This window comes from Anas acuta, chromosome 12 (assembly GCF_963932015.1).
Source record: "Anas acuta chromosome 12, bAnaAcu1.1, whole genome shotgun sequence".
In the NCBI taxonomy this organism is placed as follows: domain Eukaryota; kingdom Metazoa; phylum Chordata; class Aves; order Anseriformes; family Anatidae; genus Anas; species Anas acuta.
This window is the reverse complement of record NC_088990.1, coordinates 7724140-7734907: the sequence shown is the minus strand read 5'-3', so window position 1 is coordinate 7734907 and position 10768 is coordinate 7724140. Positions and strand designations below refer to the sequence as shown.

The 10768-nt window shown below is 42.7% G+C and overlaps 1 protein-coding gene across 1 annotated transcript in view; it reads right to left on the bottom strand.

The window, feature by feature from the left end:
- AGBL1 (AGBL carboxypeptidase 1) overlaps positions 1 to 10768 on the bottom strand; it is a 445869-nt gene that overhangs the window by 11699 nt on the left and 423402 nt on the right. The gene's annotated exons all lie outside the window — the stretch shown is intronic.

The window sequence follows — 10768 nt, the reverse complement described above, 5'->3', positions numbered from 1 at the left end:
CTGTAAAATGAGTATCATTCCCTCCTTGGAGGAGTGGATCAAAAAAATTCCTCTCCTCAAGTTCGCAGGCCACAAAGCCAGAAGATATCAGTGTGACCATTCAGTTTGGTTTCTGCATTACACAAATTACCATGAATCAATTATTCCAAAATAAAAAAAAAAATATTATAAAAGTTCATCAGATCTTGATGTAATAACCACAAATGACTGTGAATCCACTAGTTTTTGCAAAATGGCTCCAGGACTTAATCACTCTTACTTGAAAATTTGTGCACATCCTAAGACAAATTAGTCCTGCTCTTAATTTGTAATTTGCACTGCAATTCACTGCTTTTGTCTGCCAGGCTGAGAAGCTTATTGCCATGTATGTATTCCCCAAGTAAGAATTTCCAAACCACGACCAAGTCAGCTTATCCTTGGTAAGATGCCTGGGAGGAGGTCTCAGAGTCAAAGGTGATATTTCCTATCTTAGGAGAAATTACTGTGGCTTTTTTTTTCTGAAGCACCTTTGATTTCCTGACAGCTTTCTTGAGCTGTGAAGACCAGCAGTGTTCTTCCATGGATACCTGCCCATATAAATATGCTCTTTCTTCCTCTTCTTCCTTCTCCTTGTCTTTGACCCATTGCCTTAGAGGAAAGCAAATGCATCTCCACACTGAAATCACCCATGGACGTGTATTTCTAGAGGTCACTGCTTTCCTGGAAAGCTAGGGGTCCTTGAAGGCCACACAAGGAAACACTCCGAATGATTTCCCTTTTCATTCCCCTTCTCTGTTTTGCACTCCGTCAGCTTTAAATCCACTTCACCCATGCCACGCTTATCCTGCTTTGTTCTAAATTCCTCCTCAAAATGACAGTCAGTATCTATTCAAATGCTTCATACGGCAATCTTGTTATCATTATCAACCAAACGTGTAATTTTCTCCTCCTCTCCTCTCCCCAAAAGTATATGATCTTAGTTTATTAGATTCTGTTTCTATAAAACAAGCGATGGTATGAGGCACGATAAAAATATAGAGAAAGGTGATGAGGCATCTTATTGCCACCTTTGAATTCTGCTTGGTTTTCCAGATATGCAAGATATTAAGCCATCATTAAGAACAGGCATACTAATCTCTCTTAATATCCTAGCTGACAGAGCAGAATTGACCACTGGAGGTTTTTTTAAGGGCATAATACTGTTGAACTTAACTGGAATCTAAATTTTTGTGATTTCCTTGTGTACCTTTAGTTAGAAAATCCTGACAGGATACTAATGCCTGGATTCATCTACTGCAGAAGTGATTACTGGAAATATAGAGATGATGGTTTAACATTACAGTGTATGTGTAAATTCTTTATCTTGGACTTGAGATGTTAAAGATCCTCTCAAAGGTAATCAATGGCACTTTAGTACCCTTTGAAGCTTTTATTCACAACACTTGCGTGCTACTTTGTGCCACATTGACTTTACTATTTTCTTCCAATTTTAAACAAAATTACTCCAGATCTGCATTGAAGATGCAATAAATGTGGTGATCTGTCAATCTCATTCATGCAATGCATCGTGTGTTCCCTCTCTGCAGTAAAATCTGGGGTCATCATTACATTTTCATATGTTCCAGGACAGCAATGGCCTGATTGATTGTTTTACTCTGTGCTTGCCATTCTGGGAATTGGTCCACCACATCTTAAAAGAGCACAACAGGGTTGAGATTGACCTACCAAAGAATTATGATGCTTGAAAATAAATTTGATGAAACACTAATGTAAACAGGGCTCCGAGGCCCTGAATGGGCAATATTATGCATGCGAAGTGAATGAGGGCTGAATGTTCTTTAAAAATGCAAAAGCAATTTTCTAATTTTAAGTTTGCACATATGTTTAGGGATTGATTTGGGACCTTAAACAGGCTGCTTTTTTTTTTTTTTTTTTTTTCTTTAACTATAGTTTTAATCTCACACAGCCACATGAGCTAATCAGTGTCAGAAGCAGCTACCCTGGCCCAGTCCATAATATCTTTCTTGAAAAAGGACTGTCACAAACAACCTGTAAGAGATGTTAGTCACGTTCCTTGGTGTAATACTGGAAGCACCCAGCTATAATGCTGGTGAAAGTAGTGTGAGAGCCAATTTAGAACAAAATAAAATAGTTATGTGCAAGACCTTTGAAGAAGAGACTGTAAATGTGCAACATGAAACAAGGAAATTGTTTTAGTTACATTATGATTTTAAGTCATATTTCATTTACTCTGATACCATTGCTATCACAGCAATATGAACATTATAAAACCTGTAAGAAGGAGCTGAGATGGCTGCTTACACCACAGCACCTGAAGAGTCACTTTTCATAATCCCTAAAACCTGCAGTATCCCAAGAAATCTCCCAACCCTTTGTGCTCCAGCCAGAATTAAGCAGTCATTTTTTTGCCATGCACCACACCTATCCCACCCTTCAGTACTTAATAACCGCATGCTTTCCTGTTGATTTTTTCTATATGGCAAAAGTCAGAGGCGTTTACATTTCATGGATATAAATTGCCAAACTGCATCTTTAAAAATATATCAAAAAGTCTAATTTATTCTTCTGCCTAGAAGATGCCATGAATCTCTCATTCCTCCATGTCTTATATTCAGCCAAGCTTTTTACTGCAGCTGGTACCGTGCAGGCAAGTTTTCCTTGTACCTCAAAAGGCTGGAGCTGACCTTATTTCAAAGGAAACCTTCTTTCCAAGCACGGTGTTGTGACCAACCTGTGAGGAAGACCAGAAGATCAGGGGTCAGTGCCCCTAAGTCATGTGTGACCCCTGCTGGACCTGGCTGCACTGTTCCCCCTGACCGGGAGCACTAAAAGTTCGGGGCGAGCTGTGAAATATTTAACCAGGCTGCCACTATGTAAAAATGATAGAGTGCGCCTGAGCAGAACATCTGTCAGCGAGGTGGCAGCTGGCAGAGCCGGGCAAGGATTTCCTGGAGAGAAATGGGGCATAACTTACCAGGAGAGAGCTGCAATGCTGAGCTGCGTGGGAGGGCGAGGGGAGCATGTGTGAGCGAGCGTGTTACTCGCTGAAGAGTAAATGCCCTGAGGAACCTCATTTGGAAGGGCAAACATGAGTGCTACAGCATGAGAGAGGAGATACAGATGAATGCAGGAGCATGTATGCCTAACAGGGTGATTCCTCGTAGCCTAAGTGATGATCTCTGATTGCCCAGAGGCTCTTGCTGCCCTGGGTCTGGCAGTGAAGGATAATCCCAACCCTCTTCCTTGCAGATTTTTGCAGCAGGTGCAGGGGCCTGGCTATGGAGAAGGCCAAACTCCAGGTCTTTTAAGAAAGGGTGGCATGGAGCAAGTTGATGGTTTCACTTGGCAATTCCACTGCAAATGGGGTTGAGGAGCCCTGTCCACAGGCAGGTATCCCGGACCTGGCCCAGCAGGAGACAAGAGCTTTGGGGTCTAAAAGTCATCCAGCACAGTATGGGGAAAGGTGTGGTGATACTGCTCTTTTTCCTACACTCCTGCCTTCAAAGAAGCTCCATCTGACCTTCCTCAGGAGCAGACATTGGGTGTCCCATTGCTGGCCAGCTCCTTGCTCCCCCCAGTAACCCACTTTTCCCTGCACTGAGCTCACAGCAGGACTTCCATGGGAAGGGACACAAGCAACCATTGGCACTCAGGAGGGTAAATAAAAAGTGTTTCAGCTCCCCAATTCAATGCTCTGTCTCTGTTCCAGGGTAACCCCTTATATGCACCCACACACCCACTCTCTTCTTTTGCCAGATAATGCAAAGTTTAGGTAATGCAATAATTAATTCCCTCATCATTACCACTGCCCTCTTGCAGCTATTTCTGCTGCTGAATTTAACAATCCTTTATGAGAAACTATTTCCACTTTTGCTCTAACATAGAGGTTGCCAGGCATTGGCAGTTCTGTCCGTGATGCAGGGAATTGTAAAGGGTTAATTGTCCAGGGGTACATGTTTGAGAGCAAGAGTGTGGGAGGGAGACAATGAGAGAACAGAGTTGGACGCAACTTCTTTGCATTCTCCCCCACGCTCCTTTTGGAGGGTGTTTCAGGGACAAGCTGTGAGGAATGCACACTATCTAATCTGCATGTATAATGTAAATATGCACATTTTTATTTGCTCTCTCCATCTGCAGGGAACTTGCTGGCATCAGAACGGCCATGTGGTCTCCCAGTGAAGTTTCCTTGTAAAAGGGAAGGAGGAGACAGCAAGGCTGCTTGCTCTCTGTCTCATGTGCACACCGTGCAAATAAGTGAACAAAGTCCATCCTGCTCACACCTTCATGTGTTTGCTCTTTGGTCCTAGGACCTTAAAAATAAAATCTGGACTAGGCTTCCTACAGAGAGCTGGTTCTTTGACTGAACTGGAAAATCTGTGTGGAGGGTGGGGAAGAAAAGAAATTCCGCTTGGCCACCCATAAACAATCATTTAAACCTTTTTCTCTACCAAGACAGGAAGTTAAAGAAGTAATCAATACTTAGGATGGGACAAATAGTTTCGGTCTCTTGGAATAGAGAAAATTAATTGGAAGCAAAATCAAGAATGCTATTTTTTTTTTTTCACATAAGAAAATCAAAATGTTTCATCTGAAATTGTCAAAATAAAACATCCAGGCTGTATGTTTGGCAGGTTTTTTCTGTTTGCATTTGAAAAAAGGAGTAATTTGCAGATTGACTAAATCTGCTTAATTCTGCATTTTTACAAAAAAAAAATAAAAAAAAATCTCTGCCAAGAGCTGTTAACCAGCTTCATTGTGGCCTTCTGAACAATGTGCCCTATAATGGTGGGGGAGTCACTTGCCCTGGCCTCAACAGCCTGTAGTGCCTGGAGTCCTGGATGCCCTATAAATTGCCCATCTCCTGACTGGCTGGAGTATCTGGTTTGCTCTGCAAAAGTTTTTGCAATCTGGTCACTTTAAATCAGGGAGAGGTGTTGCTGTGTAGAAGCTAAGGTGCAAAAGGCACAGCAGTTTGCACAAAGTCACCAAAATCCAGAGAAAAGTTCCTTCATAATGTCTTTCAAGAACTTAGATGTGCCTTTCAGTTTAATTTATTTATTTTTAAGGCATGACTGACTCAGAAGTGTTTTTAATCTATTTTCCTTATTGTTCCACAGCATGCATGTGTATTTGTGTGAGGTATTTGTGTGTATGTGATTGTGACAGTATAAATATTAATAGCACAAGGGTGAGAATACATGTGGCCCTCAAATGAGGTTATATAAACACACAGCTGCTGCGCTATTTGTAAATTTATAAAGACACATTTCCATCAAGAGTGTGAAAGTCAAATAAGCGTGCAGAGAGAGAGAGCACATATGCTACATAAACTGTGCAAGAAGCCTATAGAAATTACATGGTGCTGCTTAAGTCCTGGTCCCGCTGAGGTCAACTGGAGCAGTGTCACTGACTTCAGTGGGATCAGGACTTGGCACAGTGCACTTGCAATGATTTCCCTGGATAAGGCAGATCAAGCTACTGGAAAAAAAAAGAAAACAGAAGATCACACTTCTATCACAGTAGCAAGAGGGCTGATCCCTTGTGGCTGGCTGACATCTGAGCCAGATGGGGATGATGTAGCCATGTAACAGCCACAGAAAAGAGCCTCTACTCTGGTGTCCTGCGGATTCTGCTGTTGTTGAGAAAACAAGATCTGGATAGGACATTGCACAGGGAGCTCTGCAACTGCCTCCCTGCATTCCCCCAAGGAGCAGGCCAGATCTATGGATTGCCATACACTGCATTTTTTTTTTTTTTTTTTTTTTGGCTTCAGCAGCTGCTTGCACTCAGTTTCCCCAGGGAGGTTTTACAGTCACTGTCAGACTTCATTCTGGATGACAGGAGCTGATGGGTGTAAGGTTTCATCCCATGGACAAGGTGGAGCACAACATGAGATGAGTCAGAGGCAGGAAGGTTTCAGGCACAAGCAGAAATGGTTTGGCCAATAAAATGGATTAAGAAATTTATAAAGCCACATTTTCTCAGCACAGTATTACATTTTTCCTATTGCAGAAGATGCTACTCAGACCCCAGCAGCAAGTCTAGGATTGTTCTTTTGGCACAGAATTACCCTGGCAAAGACGGCAGTCTTTGAGCCAGGGACATCTTCCCATGAGGTTATTCTCCACCTGCTGCAACAGAGCAAGTCCATGCCCAACTCAGATCATGGCCCTGGCATGTGGGTATTTGTTTGAGCCTTCTCCACATTCTGTATCTGTCAAGGTTTGGTAGAGGTGGCCAAGGAGGAGCTCATGTGAAACCATACCTTAAATTCCCACAACCTCCCTGAGTCAGGGATGGGTGTTGAGCAAAAATCAGATTTATATATATATATATATATATATATATATATATATATTATTACTATTTTTTTGCAACTTGGACAAAATGTAGTCATGTGGTCACCCAACCCTGGTGGGACATTCAAGTGGGTTGAATCCCAGCCTCATTCTGCCTTTGGCTGGGACAGGTTATCTTCTAATGGTCTAACTTATGTTGTCCTCAATGGAGGGCATGCACTGGGGGAGTTATTATGCAACAGGGTGGGTTGTGTGCACTGCAGTGTGCTGCACACTAGCCTCCCTCTGTGGCCAAGACCTTATACTGAAACCAGAATAACAGTCTTTCAGGTAATTGAATTTTTGGTTCACTAGCAGTAACACCTCTTTTCTCTGTTGTTTTTGACGGTTATTTTAAAGCCGAAAGTAAAAGGAAAAAAAATCTTAGTTTAATCAAAACATTTTTTTAGTTCTTTTGTAAGGGTGATAGCTGGGCTTTGAGCACACCTTTCAAAATGAAAGGGAAGGTAATTTTGAACCAAACTAAATTTGCAATGGAAAGATCAAAATATTTAGTTTGAAAATCGCAAAATGAAACATTTAGATTCAAGTAACAAATTCAATGTCAAAATGAAGTTTCTAAATTCCCCCTCCAGCCTGTGAGAAGGATTCAATGAAGCAAACATAAATTTGCAAAAAGTTGCTGTGTTACCAAAACTGCATTACCCACTGAAAGAGAATAATCCCAAAATGTCTTTCTGATCTAAAAAATGATTCCACAAATGCAAGAGATCAGGCAGCTGTTTCTTGGACAGAGTGTGGAGCTGTTTTGGCCACGGTTTCAGCAAGTCACCCCTCAGCTTTATTTTAATGTCTCTGCTCAGTGATCATGAACCTCTTGTAATTTGGTATAGAAAAACATCCTGCTAGTGCCATCAAGGACGGAAGATGGTTCACCTCATCCAGACCACAATATGACAGCAATGTGGGCTTGATTTATCATACCTCTCTTAAAGTTGTGTTCCAACCAGCAGACTGGCTTTTGCTATGTTCCTTTCCAACGTGAGGAGCAGGCCCTGAGGAGAATGATACAAATTTTATGCGAATGTTTTGTATTTCATCCCAAGGTTTTTTTTTTTTTTTTCCTGCTTACGCAAAATATGAGTGAAAGAAGCATGTGGGGGAAATACTGGTTTCTGTGACTGCGCAATGAAGGAGCCACATGTGTTTGTGCAGGGTAGAGGGTGATGGGAGCACCACCAGCCATCGGCCACGGGATGAAATAGCAGCGAGCCCCACTCTGGCTGTGTAACACATTCATGGGCAGGGTGAGAAAAGCCCAGGGAGGGAGACTTCAACCAGCCAATGGGCACACACAGCAAAAAGCCAGTCTGTCTGTATCTTCTGACTCAAGCACAGTCATGTAAACCTTCCGTTGCATTGCCTGGGGTGGGATTTGAGAGGGCACAGAGGGAAGGAGCTGCTGCCCGAGCCGAGCTGGCTGATCCGCAGGTGGCTGAGCACCGCCGGCAGCTCCATTCTGTTCAGCAGCTCTCAACGCAGCTCCCAGACGGGTACTTAGCTCAGCTGGACAGCCTGGCCTGATGCTCCTGCTCCATTTTTATCCAGACGGGGATTTTCAAAACTACCTGAAATGCCTGTGATTGTGCAGGCACTAGGTGGCAATTTGCCAGCTGGGGCCCTGCGTTGCAGTCGGCAGGACAGCGGGTGATCAGTGGAGGTGGCGGCTCGCCTTGGGCAGGCGATGGGTGTGAAGCTGTGTGTGCTCCCCTTCCCTTTCTCACCGCCACCCCCAGCTTTGTCCCTTCTGCACGGGAGATCAGCCTGTGGCAACACCGAGTCTTTAAACTCTTTTCCCCCAACCCTTGAAATTGATATAACAAGTGATAGAGGAAGTAACAACTGATAGAGGTAACAAGCGATAGATATAAGTGACAGAGGAGGTAATTTACCTCTTTGTGGATGAACCCAAGAGCTTTAGCCTTGCATGGTTACAGATCACCAAACATCTGCAATGTTTTCTGAGCCATGTTGTCAGCAGTATGGCCAAGGGACCACAAGCCTGGAAGCTTTCAGGAGTTTTAGTCTCCTGGCATGTGTGCCCTGCTCGGGGTGATAGTGGTGTGAGCTGCGGCCTGACCTTAGTGCCACCATTCAGATGTGAATCTCCTCCGATTTTTTCCAGGCACACTATGTATAGACTAATCAGAGGGCCCGGCTGCTGTCCCTCTGATGCATGAACTTTTCCCTTTGTTTTTCCTCTCCTGTCTCATGCAGAGCTGCCAAGCATCCAGGCTGTGTGATTGCGTATTCCCCACATCCCTTCACGATGGATATTAATCTGCTCTGCTGTATTTCACTCTGATTTCCCTCAGTAAACACCAGGATGGAGTGCATAGGAAGATGAAAGGAGGCACGATGCAAAGTCAGGCATGACCCCTGGAAGCAGCAAGGGTTCAGCAAGGATGGGTCTGTGGCTACCTGAGCCAGGCTGGGAGTGATGTGTGAGAGGTAGATGTGGGTACAGATGCCCATCTGGATGAGGAATTGCATGAAATTTTGCCATCCACAACAGAGAAATATGCAGATATTTCTGAGAAGGTAGAGTGGTTTTCACAGTGTCACTGATGGCTAAGAAAATTGGTGAATACTCACTGAAAATGAACAAGAGCGTGTGGGAATTTCTGTAGGAAATCTGCAGAGAAGTAATGAATTTGCTAATTGTTCCATACCAGATTATTTTGTTTGGCTCCAATTATGTTCTTCCAGCAAAATAAACTATTTCTCATCCCTACCCTGATAGCTATGGAGCAATGGAGTGATTACCTGCAATATTGCACTTGAATAGCAAAGCTGCCAACATTATTAAAGCTACAACAAAATGTAGGGTACAGCTGACTCCCACAGTTTTCCCCACAATATTTGTCTATTGTGTAATTCTGGATCTATGACACCTGCTATTCTCTGTCTCTTTGAAATAACAATGTCTGTCTCTATACATCACTTTTCCACCACAGATCTCAAAGTGCTTCACAAAGGCAAGTATCATTATTATCCTTTTATGGATGAGAAATCTGGACACAGGGAGGTTAACTGCCTTTGTACTACCCTACATTTACTCTTCTACCAACAGATCATCTGTCTATGATGCAGGTCAAATTTCTCTCTTTCATTCCTGGATCTCTCTCCCTTCAGTATTACTTCCCTGTTCATCCCAGTAGAATCCAAAAGCTTACACAGAGGTTTAAATTTATGTAGAGTTATTGACACTGTGTTCTGCTCTTTGTCTCCCTGAGGTTCCTGGAAATTCTGCTATTTCTGCCTGCTTTAAAAAGAGCTGAGATAATTTCTTTTTCTATGAGCACAGATTAGAAAAACAGATCTGGTTCATGTACCTCCCAAAGTCTGAAGGAGCCTGGCTGTGGGAATCCAGTTAAGACTGTTTGCAGGATAAAGGACATTAATATTATAACTTAATTATTTTATATTCAGGTTTCCACCTCAGCATTGTGCCTGACTTCATAGGGTGAAATGGCAGTGTGTCTTTATATTGGAGTATTGTTGGCCCATCTTTGCTCAACAGTGCTTATATTAATGTTTAAAAATTTGAAGGAAATGTATTTTAGACAGTAGCCTGTACCTGACCTTTTTTCACCCAGCATGGTGAGGAGAGAAAAAGAAACTTTGCCCTTGAATGATAAACTGTTTTAAAAATAGGGCTTATAATGGTAACATTGACAGACTTTCATTTATGGCAGCTTCAGCATGATGAGGATAGTATATTTCATGGGTCAGGAAAGAATGACAAGAAAAAAAAAAAAAAAGAAAAAGAGAAGAGCAGTATTTCTCTCCGAGGTGTTCCCCCTGCAAAACCAATTACCGGTCCTGCTCTTCTGAAGGATGTGAATTGGTTAGCAAAATATCAAGCAATGGTGCAGAAGATGCTTTTGTCATACCTGAATTTCCCTCTGGGAAATGGTGGCTAGAACACCAAAGACAGAACACATAAAAGGACATAATTCAGTCCGTAGGTCTGCAGAAAATACTTTGCGTAAGAACCTCCACCCTCTAAGACACTTTCCTGTAGTGCAATGGATACTTTGGTGGCAGCAGGGTAAGCTCAGAACATCCTCATTAGAAAACCATTAAAACAGCTGTACAGGGGCAGACTAAAGGTCCTTCAAGCCAGTATCCTACCTGTGGTAGGGGTCTAATAAAAGAGTATAAGAATAAGGCAAAGATTTATGCTCTCTTTAATGCTTCCCAAGTGCATGATGGTTTTAGCCCTTCATTGTTCACCTGTTGCACTCCCCATTGCACAGATTCTTCTGACTGCATATCACGATACTGTACTGACATTTGCATCTAAATCTTGGATCTGACTGTGAACCACATTGTATAGGGTCCCTGCAAACCAAAGTCAGAACCACTTAGATCACAAATTGAGAGGACTACACAAAAGAGTTAAA